This window comes from Schistocerca serialis, chromosome 10 (assembly GCF_023864345.2).
Source record: "Schistocerca serialis cubense isolate TAMUIC-IGC-003099 chromosome 10, iqSchSeri2.2, whole genome shotgun sequence".
In the NCBI taxonomy this organism is placed as follows: Eukaryota; Metazoa; Arthropoda; class Insecta; order Orthoptera; family Acrididae; genus Schistocerca; species Schistocerca serialis.
The window spans coordinates 116,005,664-116,018,323 of NC_064647.1; the positions used below are offsets into that span (position 1 = coordinate 116,005,664).

The 12,660-nt window shown below is 44.9% G+C and overlaps 1 protein-coding gene and 1 pseudogene across 1 annotated transcript in view; both read right to left on the minus strand.

The window, feature by feature from the left end:
* The window catches only part of LOC126425305 (mitogen-activated protein kinase kinase kinase 10-like), a 731,045-nt gene that overhangs the window by 276,784 nt on the left and 441,601 nt on the right, over window positions 1-12,660 (minus strand). The window lies entirely within an intron of this gene.
* Window positions 6,580-6,697, minus strand: LOC126425586 (5S ribosomal RNA; annotated as a pseudogene).

Below are 12,660 nucleotides of genomic sequence, written 5' to 3' on the forward strand. Positions count from 1 at the left end.
CCGCGTCAACGGTGAGATGGGCGGGTTGCAGCTCTGCAAGGAGAACGCGCTATGGATGCCTTCTTGCCGCACCCGGCGAGCAGGGAGCTAGTCGTACATACGTTTACTGCCAGCGGTCTCTACCTGAGCTGGATGACGAGCTCCATCTGTCTAAGCTTGCTGTCTTTCCAATCTTCAACGGGCGGCCGCAAAGACGCACTACAATGCAGTTTCTGCGCACGAAGAGCTTGTTACATGGTATGCTCGTTGATTTCTGGAGAACGAGACGGACTGTTTCAACACTAGGGCGAAAACTGTGATAGTTCTATTGTACCAATTTTAAAAAATCTCCTGTGATCCGACGAATGACGGGATGATCAGAAATCTGAATGCTTCATTTCATTTACGTTTCACTCAGACATTTCACTGCTGTGCAAACCAGCGTTTACGAATCCAGTCAATGTCGTAGAAACACTTACTGCAAATCCGACAATACATCTCATTCAACAGGCCTGAGTTTCCAGGAAAATTTTCCAGAACTTATGAGTGCTATATGCGGTTTATTTTAGCAACGCAGGTAACTGTACTAAGCTTTATAGCCTGAAATGAGGAAACGATCTTTAATGATGCTAAAGAAGAATGCTGAAGATAGTTGGGTAGATTACGTAAGTAATGAGGTTCAAAATGGTTCAAATGGCTCTGGGCAGTATGGGACTTAACATCTGAGATCATCAGTCCACTAGAACTTAGAAGTACTTAAACCTAACTAACCTAAAGACATCTCACACATGGATGCCCGAGGCAGGATTCGAACCTGCGACGGTAGCAGCAGTGCGGTTCCGGGCCGAAGAGCCTAGAACCGCTCGGCCACATCGTCCTGCGGTTTCACGGCAACAGCGCATTGAAGATTTAGCACAAACAAATTACTCTTGGTACTATTTATTAAAATAAAATCGGATTTAATGCCATATCGGTGGTGAAAAAATTCAGGACATCATAAGATAAGAAACTGCAGATTTCAGCATACTTTAGTGAATAATGGCATAGAGCTACGAAAAGTTGTTTCGCCTCCTGCTACATTCTATTTTTTTCAACTTCGTGTTTGTAAAATGTTTTGCGACTTTGTTATTAATTTAATGAAAGTATGTACTGCAGTAGTCGACGTTAATTACATATAAAAGCGCTCTCTCAGGGCTGAGTTTGTTTGGTTTTCTGACCTCAGTGTGATTAAAAAACCGAAAGATTAAACTACTGCTTGCTTGTCACAAATATCTGCCAGTTTATTTCGCAATATGTCGCGATTTTCGAGGGTTCAGTTTAGCAAGAGCATAAGAGCACAGCTTAAATTGCTGCAAAGTGAAAAGAGCACTCGAAAGCAGCCGGCGGATATGCTGCGTCATTTTGGTGTCGCTTTCCAGTAACGATCGGCTGAAACTAGCTTCTCCCTATTCTAGGGCTCAAGTAACGATTTCTACATTGCTAAATTAATTCTTACAGCGGATTTTTATTTTAAGTCCCTTACAGGGCTGGTTATCCGAAACAGACTATACGTAGAGGAAAGGTGCCTATTGTGCGATAGTTCCCTAATATGAGACACCCCAACTGTGCTCATGTTAGGGGTTGCACTCTGGTGGAAAGTTTCTTAAACATGTCTGTTGTGAGCCAGACGGCGACACAGCGAGTAGAAACCCATAGTTGAGCCGGACACAATACGTAGAGTTTGATACAAAATTTCTTGAGGTTGGAGTTTTTGCGACATCGGAGTCAAGACAATATTTCAGCTTAAAGGTGAGTGGATATTACTGTACTCTTTTATTGTTGTTATTTGTGACAATATTACCTACAATTATTGACAATTAGGTTCATTTTCCAACGAACGTTGTTAGTAAGTGCGTGGTTTTTTGTGTAAGATGGCGAAATTCCTAATGTGCGATAGTATGGGGATCCAAACACGCGACAGTGTCGCATATTACGATACCTATCGCATATTGGGGGAACTCGTTCTCTCCCGATTTTTTATATGTAATTTACGCAATACTATCATGAGAGAACAATATTTTATCATTTATTGTAGTATTGTAGTCATCCAAGTGGCTGGATACAAACTCACATATTTACTCAGTGGTTTGATCATTTTGTGAGTCATGTAAAGCCATCTTCAAATGACCCTGTCATTTTGATTCTTGATGGGCATTATTCCCACACAAAGAATCTCGATGTGTTAGATAAATCACGTGAAAATAATGTTCATATTGTATGTTTGCGACCTCACTCAACGCATAAAATGCAGCCACTTGACGTCGGATTTATGGGGCCTTTGAAAACCTACTATGACCAAGAGATAGAAACGTGGTTGGCAAGTAACCCAGGTCATGTTATCACCCTATTATTAATAGCCTGGATATTTGGGGCAGCTTACAACCGAGCAGCAACAATGGAAGCATCTGTGAATGCCTTCAGAAAAACAGGTCTCATCCCATGCAACAGAAACATCTTTAGGGAACATGAATTTTCAATTCATCGCCATGCTGACGCTCTTCAAGAAAGAGACGCCAAAAACGAAAATGAAACTACTGATGGAGATGGTCAAGCTGTCAGCCCGCAGACATCAGACCTCTCCCACACATCGCGAAACCACCTGGAGACAGTCAAATAGGTCAAACATCGCGTTCGTGCTCTGATGCGTTACTAACTTCAAATCCTTATGTGAACCAATTGCAAGAATGTAAACAGAAGAAATCAGAGGCTGAAGCTAAGGAAGCAGGGAGAAAGTTATTTGGGGAGAGGAGTGGAAAATCTTCCAATTGTAGACCTAAAGCAGAAGAATCGTCTAGTGACTCGGCATCCGATGTCCGTCTTGATGACAGTGGGGATTCAGACAGCAGTGATGACGATGACGCGGAGTGTCTGTTCTGTACTGGGCGCTTTTCTGAAGACAGACACGGGGAGAAATGGGCACAGTGCACAAAATGTTATCGCTGGGCTCACGAAGATTGCGCTGTCACAGAAGACAATTTTGTTTGCCCCGGATGCTGTAAATATAAACCTAAGTAGTGTGAAATGAGCGAAGGATAACAGATATGAATGAACAGGTAAAAATTTTAATTTCATATGTCATTATTATGTAATAAAATAATTACAGCAAAATATTATTACTGTCTCATATTAGGAAACCTTGATCTCATTTCTACGAAATGCCTTGTTTGTAAAGATTTAATAACTACTCTGAAAGATTGTTTATCATTGCAAATACGATAACTGTATGATAAAATTAGACAATGCAAGATCTTATTACAATCCTAAAAAATACAATTGCATTTACTTTTAGGTCTTTCAAATGGGTTTACAAAAGCGTGTCTCATATTAGGCACCTTTCCTCTTCTATATATGTAACTAACTATATGAACTTGAGCGCTCGGGATTGAATCCAATCTTTTTCTTTATTTTTTTTTTATTTTTAAGAAACGAGAACCCCCACAGCGTTGCAGCAAATACCAGTCACTGCAATTTGATTAACGGAGAACAGGTGCTGACGTAAACATGCGCAATTCAAATCAATGGCTTGTCGATTACGCGGTACGGTGGTTCCACCCTTTGTAGAAGCTACAACAATCACACCGTCCACTGCTCCCGACAAACCGCTTCCTAATCAGAGCTTGTGTTTCTCTAGTCGACCGCCTAGACGTACGGCTCCAAGCCGGCTGCTTTTCAATAGATTTCATTCCCTCCGGCGCAACCATCTCCGTGTTCAGCGGAGCGTGCTCCGGTAATCTGGCGCTGCGCTCTTCCATAGGTAAACGGAAGGCTATTAACGCGAGGAATGAGACGGTCGCAGCGTTCTCGCTGCGGTTTTCCGTCGGGACCCGGCTGCGCGTGGAATCGTATAGCTCCCTGTCCGGTCGTACAGAACTCACACCCCTAACACTGTATTACCTTCCTCTCGCAGCCCTCTACTAATTTCACCCCCCCCCCCACCCTCACCACCATTTCTCTCTCTTTTCCACACTCTTGCATTTCTTGTCATACGTTTCAGAAAAACCACTTAAACCCAATGTCCTCAATTATTTTTTTGATACATTCCAATCAGTCTGCCTGTCCGTTCTTCTAGGCAGTTTTTCCTACATATTGCTTCCTTCGCCGATTCTACGGAGGACTTCGTACCCTACTAGTAACGCCTCACAGCCGACTCTTTAACGAACTGAACTATGTACACTACTGGCCATTAAAATCGCTACACCACGAAGATGACGTGCTACAGACGCGAAATTTAACCGACAGGAAGAAGATGCTGTGATATTCAAATGACTAGCTTTTCAGAGCATTCGCACAAGACTGGCGCCACTGGCGACACCTACAACGTGCTGACATGAGGAAAGTTTCCAACCGATTTCTCATACACAAACAGCAGTTGACCGGAGTTGCCTGGTGAAACGTTGTTGTGATGCCTCGTGTAAGGAGGAGAAATGCGTACCATCACGTTTCCGACTTTGATAAAGGTCGGATTGTAGCCTATCGCGATTGCGGTTTATCGCATCGCGACATTGCTGCTCGCATGGTCGAGATCCAATGACTGTTAACAGAATATGGAATCGGTGGATTCAGGAGGGTAATACGGAACGCCGTGCTGGATCCCAACGGCCTCGTATCACTAGAAGTCGACATGATAGGTATCCTATCCGCATGGCTGTAACGGATCGTGCAGCCACGTCTTGATCCCCGAGTCGGCCTGCAGCAGCATGGACTATCAGCTCGGAGACCATGGCTGCGTTTAGCCTTGACGCTGCATCACAGACATGAGCGCCTGCCATGGTGTACTCAACGACGAACCTGGGTGCACGAATGGCAAAACGTCATTTTTTCGGAAGAATCCAGGTTATGTTTACAGCATATGATGGTCGTATTCGTGTTTGGTGACATCGCGGTGAACGCACAATGGAAGCGTGTATTCGTCATCGCCATATTGGCGTATCACCCACCGTGATGGTATGGAGTGCCACAGGCTACACGTCCCGGTCACTTCTTGTTCGCACTGACGGCACTTTGAACAGTGGACGTTACATTTCAGATGTGTTACGACCCGTGGCTCTACCCTTCATTCGATCCCTCCGAAACCCTACTTTTCAGCAGGATAATGCACGACCGCATGTTGCAGGTCCTGTACGGGCCTTTCTGGATACAGAAAATGTTCGACTGCTGCCCTGTCCAACATATTTTCCAGATCTCTCACCAACTGAAAACGTCTGCTCAATGGCGGCCGAGCAACTGGCTCGTCACAATACGCCAGTCACTACTCTTGATGAACTGTGGTATCGTGTTGAAGCTGCATGGGCAGCTGTACCTGTACACGCCACCCAAGCTCTGTTTGACTCAATGCCCAGGCGTATCAAGGCCGATATTACGGCCAGATGGTTGTTCTGGGTACTGATTTCTCAGGATCTATGCACCCAAATTGCGTGAAAATGTAATCACATGTCAGTTCTGGTATAATATATTTCTCCAATGAATACCCGTTTATCATCTGCATTTCTTCTTGGTGTATCAATTTTAATGACCAGTAGTGTAATTTGCACTCTCTTTTAAGAAACGCCGGCCGGTGTGGCAGTGCGGTTCTAAGTGCTACAGTTTGGAACCGCGTGACCGCTACGGTCGCAGGTTCGAATCCTGCCTCGGGCATGGATGTGTGTGATGTCCTTAGGTTAGTTAGGTTTAAGTAGTTCTAAGTTCTAGGGGACTGATGACCTCAGATGTTAAGTCCCATAGTGCTCAGAGCCATTTGAACCATTTTTTAAGAAACTTTTGTTCTTTGGAGCACGTAGTGCAAAATATGTCATCTAATGACATGATTATTATGAATATCAGCCAGCTACACTGCTCTTTAAATGGTTTTTATTTTATAAACCACTCGCGACGCGGCCATTTCGGGATATTGCCATCATCAGATGCTCTGTAAATACATACGTAAGTGATGGTCTTAATACAACGGCCTCAAAGTATCATCAGAAAAGTTACAATTTGTTTGGTCTTTTTTACCCGGTGCCACGTCCTGTCCTTTTATAATTATTAGTTTCTCCTTAGATGTACGTTGGAGACATATATCAGACTTGAGTAGGTTTTTACTTGTGCCATTTTTCTCTTGACAGCTTGGATGACAGTCGCTCGAGAGAAAATTAGCGTACATAAAAACCGACGAAAGCCAGACATACATGTCTGCAACGTACACCTAAGGAGAAACTAATAATTACAAAGAGACATGATACGGCAGCAACGATATTATATGCAAGAGCACCTCATGATCACAATATGCCGCAATAGGGTCATCGTGACTGATTTATAAAATAATCATTTAAAGAGCAACGTAGCTGGCTGATGTTGAACTATGTGTGATAACTAACTCCGTCCGGAGAGGCCTTGGAAGGCCCAACGTTACCGACAGACCGCCGTGTCATCCTCAGCCCACAGGCGCCACTTGATGCGCATATGGAGGGGCATGTGGTCAGCACACCGCTCTCCCGGCCGTATGTCAGTTTACGAGAACGGAGCCGCTGCTTCTCTATCAAGTAGCTCCTCAGTTTGCCTCACAATGGCTGAGTGCAACCCACTTGCCAACAGCGCTCGTAAGACCTGATGGTCAGCCATCCAAGTACTAGCCCAGCCCGACAGCGCTTAACCTCGGTGATCTGACGGGAACCGGTGTTACCACTGCGATAAAGCCATTGGCCCTGAACTATGTGTGATACAGGAAAATATAAAACTTCCTGGAAGATTAAAACTGTGTGCCGGACCGAGACTCGAACTCGGGACCTTTGCCTTTCGCGGGCAAGTGCTCTACCATCTGAGCTACCGAAGGACGGGGCGTGAGTCGTGCTTGGGTAGCTCAGTTGGTAAAGCCTTCGGGACTCGGTCCGGCACACAGTTTTAATCTGCCAGGAAGTTTCATATCAGCGCACACTCCGCTGCAGAGTGAAAATCTTATTCTGGTACAGGAAGATATAATGTTGCAGGTATATTCAGCGATATATGAGGATGCTGTCTGCACAATGTTTTGGTAGTAGAACCAGACTAAACAAATATGAGTAATAAATTAAAACGTCATGCCTGCTGCTAAAGTTTAATTGCATGAACAGTGAAAATGTAGTGAGCGACAAACGTTTTTTCCTTTCGTTGTTTTGTGCCGAGGTGTCACTGAAGAAATTGCGTCAAGTTTTGGAATTGTGTATCAAGTTTGTTGGATGGCGGTAACTGCTCCCATTCTCAAATACTGGATGAATATAGCCCCGGTATTTGCGCGGTGTAAGTTAAAGCTGCCTTAAGACACATACTCAATTTCTAATATTAATATTTGACTTATTGGGTTAAACCTTCTGCATAAACTTATACCTCTTAATGAGTAGATTATAACAGCATTTTAAAGTTTTAAATTCGATCAATAATTATGTGAAACACTGAAAATAATTTTTTGTCGCCCCCTGGAGGGTGGTAGACAACTTGCAAATTTCCAACTAGCCATTTCGGCATATTGCCATCATCAGATGATCTGTAACTACAAAAGTAAGTGATGGTCGTAATACAACGGCCTATAAGTAAAATCAGAAAAGTTACAATTCGTTTTGCCATGTCCTGTCCTTTTATGTGTATGTAAAGAGACTAATAATACCAAATTGTCAACATCCTGCTATAGCACCATACCTCACAAGCGTCGAGTCACTTCTCTTCTTGTTGTTGCACAGTCAATGGCTCACTTTCATACAATAGTATGGTCCAGAAGTACATTCCCAGAAATTCCTTCCTGAAGTGAAGGCCGTTATCTGATACTAGACGATTTGCTTTGCCAAGGAATGCATCCTTTGCCTGTACTAGTCTCCGTTTTGCTGATCGTCTTTCGCTTCCGAGGTAGCAGAATTCCACACTTAGCCTATTCAGTAGTACCCTATTTCCACACTTTCATACTTAGTTTCATCTCTGCAACTTTTCACTACTTCAATCTTTCTTTGATTTACACTCAGTCCATATTCTGTGCTCATTACTTTTCGTACAGTTCAAACGAGGATAGCAATGTCATCAGCGAACCTTGTCATACAGCAGGAATAATTAGATGCTCAGAGCGGGGACTTCGTCGCTAACACACAGACTCCAAAAGTCAAGTGTCCACTTTGTGACGTAAAGTTTGCCTACAAGCAGCCTGCTGATTTTGAGTGGCTGCTCATAAGCCACACATTACGCCGGTAAATGCCAAACGACGCCTCGCTTGGTCTACCGAGCGTAAACATTGGGCGATTCAACAAAGGAAAACCGATGTGTGCAGTGACGAATACCGGTACATAATGTGGCGATCCGGTGGATGGGTGTAAGTATGGCGAATGCCCGGTGAACGTCATCTGCCAGCGTGTGTAGTGCCAACATTAAAATGTACAGGCGGTGGTGTTACGGTCTGGTCGTGTTTTTCATGGAGGGGGCTTGTACCCTTTGTTGTTTTGCGTGGCACTATCATAGCACAAGCCTACATCGATGTTTTAACCACCTTCTTGCTTTGCACTGTTGAACAATTCGGAAATGGCGTCTGCATCTTTCTACACGATCGAGCACCTACTCATAATGCACGGTCTGTGGCGGCATGGTTATACGACAATAACATCCCTGTAATGGACTGGCCTGCACAGAGTCCTGATCTGAATCCTGTAGAACACCTTTGGGATGTTTTTGAACGCCGACTTCGTGCCAGGCCTCACAGACAGACATCGATACCTCTCCTCAGTGCAGCACTCCGTGAAGAATGGGCTGCCGTTCACACAAGAAACCTTCCAGCACCTGATTGAACGTATGCCTGCGAGGGTGGGCCAACCATATTGAATTCCAGAATTACCGATGGGGGGCGCCACGAACTTGTACGTCATTTTCAGCCAGGTGTCCGGATACTTTTGATCACATAGTGTAGATGCCCCAGCTGTAGTTCCTAACGTCCTAAATTGCGCAAACCCTTGTAGTGCCAGCTAGTTTGCGCGCACTGTTGCTAACAGCTATTGTATGCTTCGTGTTGATGCAATGTATTCCGTCGTTGCGCAGTGCTCTAACGGTATTCCATCACATGCTACTTGTGTCTTTGCCACCTGTCTATTCTTCAGGACTTGCAATTATGTGTCAAGTTTGTTAGGAGTCGCCAAGTTCTCTCATTCTGAATACTGGATTAAATAGTCTGGTTAATTTGCGGCTGTTGGTTACGCTGCCTCGAGACACGTACTCAATTTCTAACTTTAATACTTGACTTATTGTGTCAAACCTTTAACGTAAGGTTACATCTCTTAATGAGTAGATCGTCACAGCATTTTAAGTATTTGAATTCGTGTGCAGTACTGTGCTTTTTTTTGTGGGTTAGGTTTGACTCTGTTCTCTTTGTAGAAGACAGCCAGGTGTTAAAAGGCTTTCTGGTAGTTTCTTTTCGATGGTCTCAGAGCTATTCACTTACGTTGTAATGGCACTGTTGTCTACGTGTATAAAATTGTCATTAGTATAGCTGCTGAAAAGCAATGGAACCAGGTCGCATCGGTGCGGTAAACCAGTTTTCATAAGACCGGCGATTTCCAGTTGATACATGAATGAAATTGCAAATGACACTATCCAGCTACGTGATTCAATCCAACAGTCGATGGCAAACACTGCGCCTAATGCTCGCAACAGTAGAGAGCAAAGATTCCGCATTTCCGTTGTAGATCTTATGAGCGCAATACTGTCTCCCATTTCCTATATAAGAGTGATCAGTGTAATATTAGGCAGCTGAAGTTTCCCGCCAAGTCCTGGAGTCGAACATACAGTGGACTTTCAGGAGATTCTGCTATCATGGCGATTCTCCAACTCCACGAGCGATTGCGCAGACAACAAAAAGGAATTCTTTCCTACATGAATTCTCAGTCTCTTTATCAAGCGCTGTAAATTCCTTGGCTAGAAGGTCAACAAATTCAATAAATCTCACTGCTGATTTCACCGACGAAAAGATAAAATTTTTCTTCCGATCGTATCGGTACGAGCATTTCAATGATTCTGAATGCAGTAGGGTTTTCCGTCTCGGTGAAGTTACAGTTTCCAGAGTTGATTGATTAGCTAGATAAACGCTGTGTATCGCGAACGAAGATGTGGAAATGTCGATCTTCCGGTATGATCGTTTGCTGACCCCCTGTGCTTACAAGTAGCGTGACCGGAGTGCTGCTGTAACGACTGCATCTATGCAGGGGAAAGTGCAATGTGTTGTATGAGTTCACGTGAAGTGCATCAGAGGACGGTGTGAAAAGTTTGCAGAGACTCGCAGTGTTGCTAACAAGGCAACAAGCTGTAGACGCGGTGTAATGACACCATTTCAACGTTTCTGCGTGCATCGACGCGTCCTGTTTCCCGAGAAACAGGCATAACTCGGTGCACTGCGGTGAACATTTTACACGAACGGCTGCGTCTTCACGCATACTGAGTGTAACGCCTACAAGATTCGCAGCTAGATCATAGGCTCAGACGTGCTGAGTTTACATTTCCAATGGAGCAACTTTTCACATCTCCAGGAAAGTAAATTGGCATAATGTCAGGATCTCGGAGTCGTACGTCTCAGTCATCGTTGTACAGCGGTAAGAGAGAGCTCAAAACTGAATTTGTGATGTGACTTTAAGTACAAAAAACTTAATGGACCGTTCTTTTTCAGTGAGCCTACCATTACGGCAGCAGTTTGCCTAGGCATGTTGTAACTTTACGTTACAGGTCACTTCGAAGAATTTCAATCATAAGCAGTGTTGCACCAACATGACGCCACACTGTGGATTATTTGTTCGCCAATTATAGGATGAAATCTTTCGGGCCTGATGGATCGGTAGAAAAGGTTCAACATTCCACCACGTTCACCGGGCATAATACCTCCTAACCTTTTTTGTGAGGTTATGTGGGAATGGGAGACATATGACTGAATAAAAAAGTGATCCTTAAGGCACACTGAAGAGCCGGAGAAACTGGTACACCCGCTTAATATCATGTAGGGCTCCTGCGAGGACGCAGAAGTGCCGCAGCGTCACGGGGCATGGATTCGACTGAAGTTTGAAATAGTGCTGGAGGGAACTGACACCACGAATCCTACAGGGCTGTCCATAAATCCGTAAGAGTACGAGGGGGAGGAGATCTCTTCTGAACATGACGTTGCAACGCTTCCGAGATATGCTCAATAATGTTCATGTCTGGGGAGTTTGGTGGCCAGCGGAAGTGTTTAAACTCAGAAAAGGGCTCCTGGAGCCACCCTGTAGCAATTCTGGGCGTGAGGGGGTGTCGCATTGTCCTGCTGGAATTGCCCAAGTCCGTCGGAATGCACAATGGACATGAATGGATGCAGGTGATCAGACAGGATGCTTACGTACGTGTCACCTGTCAGAGTCGTATGTAGACGTAACAGGAGTCCCGTATCATTCCAACTGCACACGCCCCACACCATTACAGAGCCTCCACCAGCTTGAACAGTCCCCTCTTGACATGCAGGGTCCATGGATTCATGAGGTTGTCTGCATTCCCATACACATCCATCCGCTCGACACAATTTGGAACGAGACTCGTCCGACCAGGCAACATGTTTCCAGTTACCATCAGTTCCAGTGTCGGTGTTGACGGGCCCAGGTGAGGCGTAAAGCTTTGTGTCGTGCAGTGATCAAGGATACACGAGTGGGCTTTCGGCTCCGAAAGCCCATATCGATGATGTTTAGTTGAATGTTTCGCACGCTGACACTTGTTGATGACCCAGCATCGATATCTGCAGCAATTTTCGGAAGCGTTGCACTTCTGTCACGTTGAACGATTCTCTTCAGTCGTCGTTGGTCCCGTTCTTGCAAGATCTTCTTCCGGCCGCTGCGATGTCTGATATGCGTAATTTTACCCGATTCCTGATATTCACGGTACACTCGTGAAATGGTCGTACGGGAAAATCCCCACTTCATCGCTACTTCGGAGGTGCTGTGTCCCGTCGCCGTGCGCCGCGTGTAACACCACGTTCATATTCTTTTAAATTTTGATGACCTGCCATTGTACGACTACGAGCAGCTATCGATCTAACAACTGTGCCAGACACTTTCTGTGGCGCTTCAGTATAAATTCAATGTGGTGTACAGTTTCGGTTCGTTTCCTCCTCGCCTCCTGCGTGCTGTACTTTCTTTTTCAGGCTGTGTATTTAGCACCAAACGAAGACTAGACACAATAATACACGCTCTCCTCTTTATATTCGCTGAAAATGCCTGATAAATTGAACAAAACATGTTGTCTTTGTACAGTGAGACCAGTACATGGTGTCAATTGGGTACGTCTCCTATTACTGGAACTTTTTAAGTAGCGTTCGCAACGTGCGCGTGTAGCTATTTTAGGGATTACTCGCATGGGGGACACGGGAGCGTCGAACCGACACACCTCACAGACATTCGGCCGTCGTGCAATTACTGCACAGAGTGTGATGACGAGGTGTACTCCGGACAACTTTGTGGCAAGATGAACAGCTACGGATCCGTCCAGATCCATTAGCAGCATTCCTCGCCCGACTCTGACGAATAGAAGCGTAACCAAGGGAAGCGTAGTTCGAGCAGGATTTACAGACAGGGTATCACCAACTGCGAACTGATTAGTGGATACAAGGTTGAGAACTCGAGCTAGCGTGTTTCGTACCGGGAGAACACGGCCAGT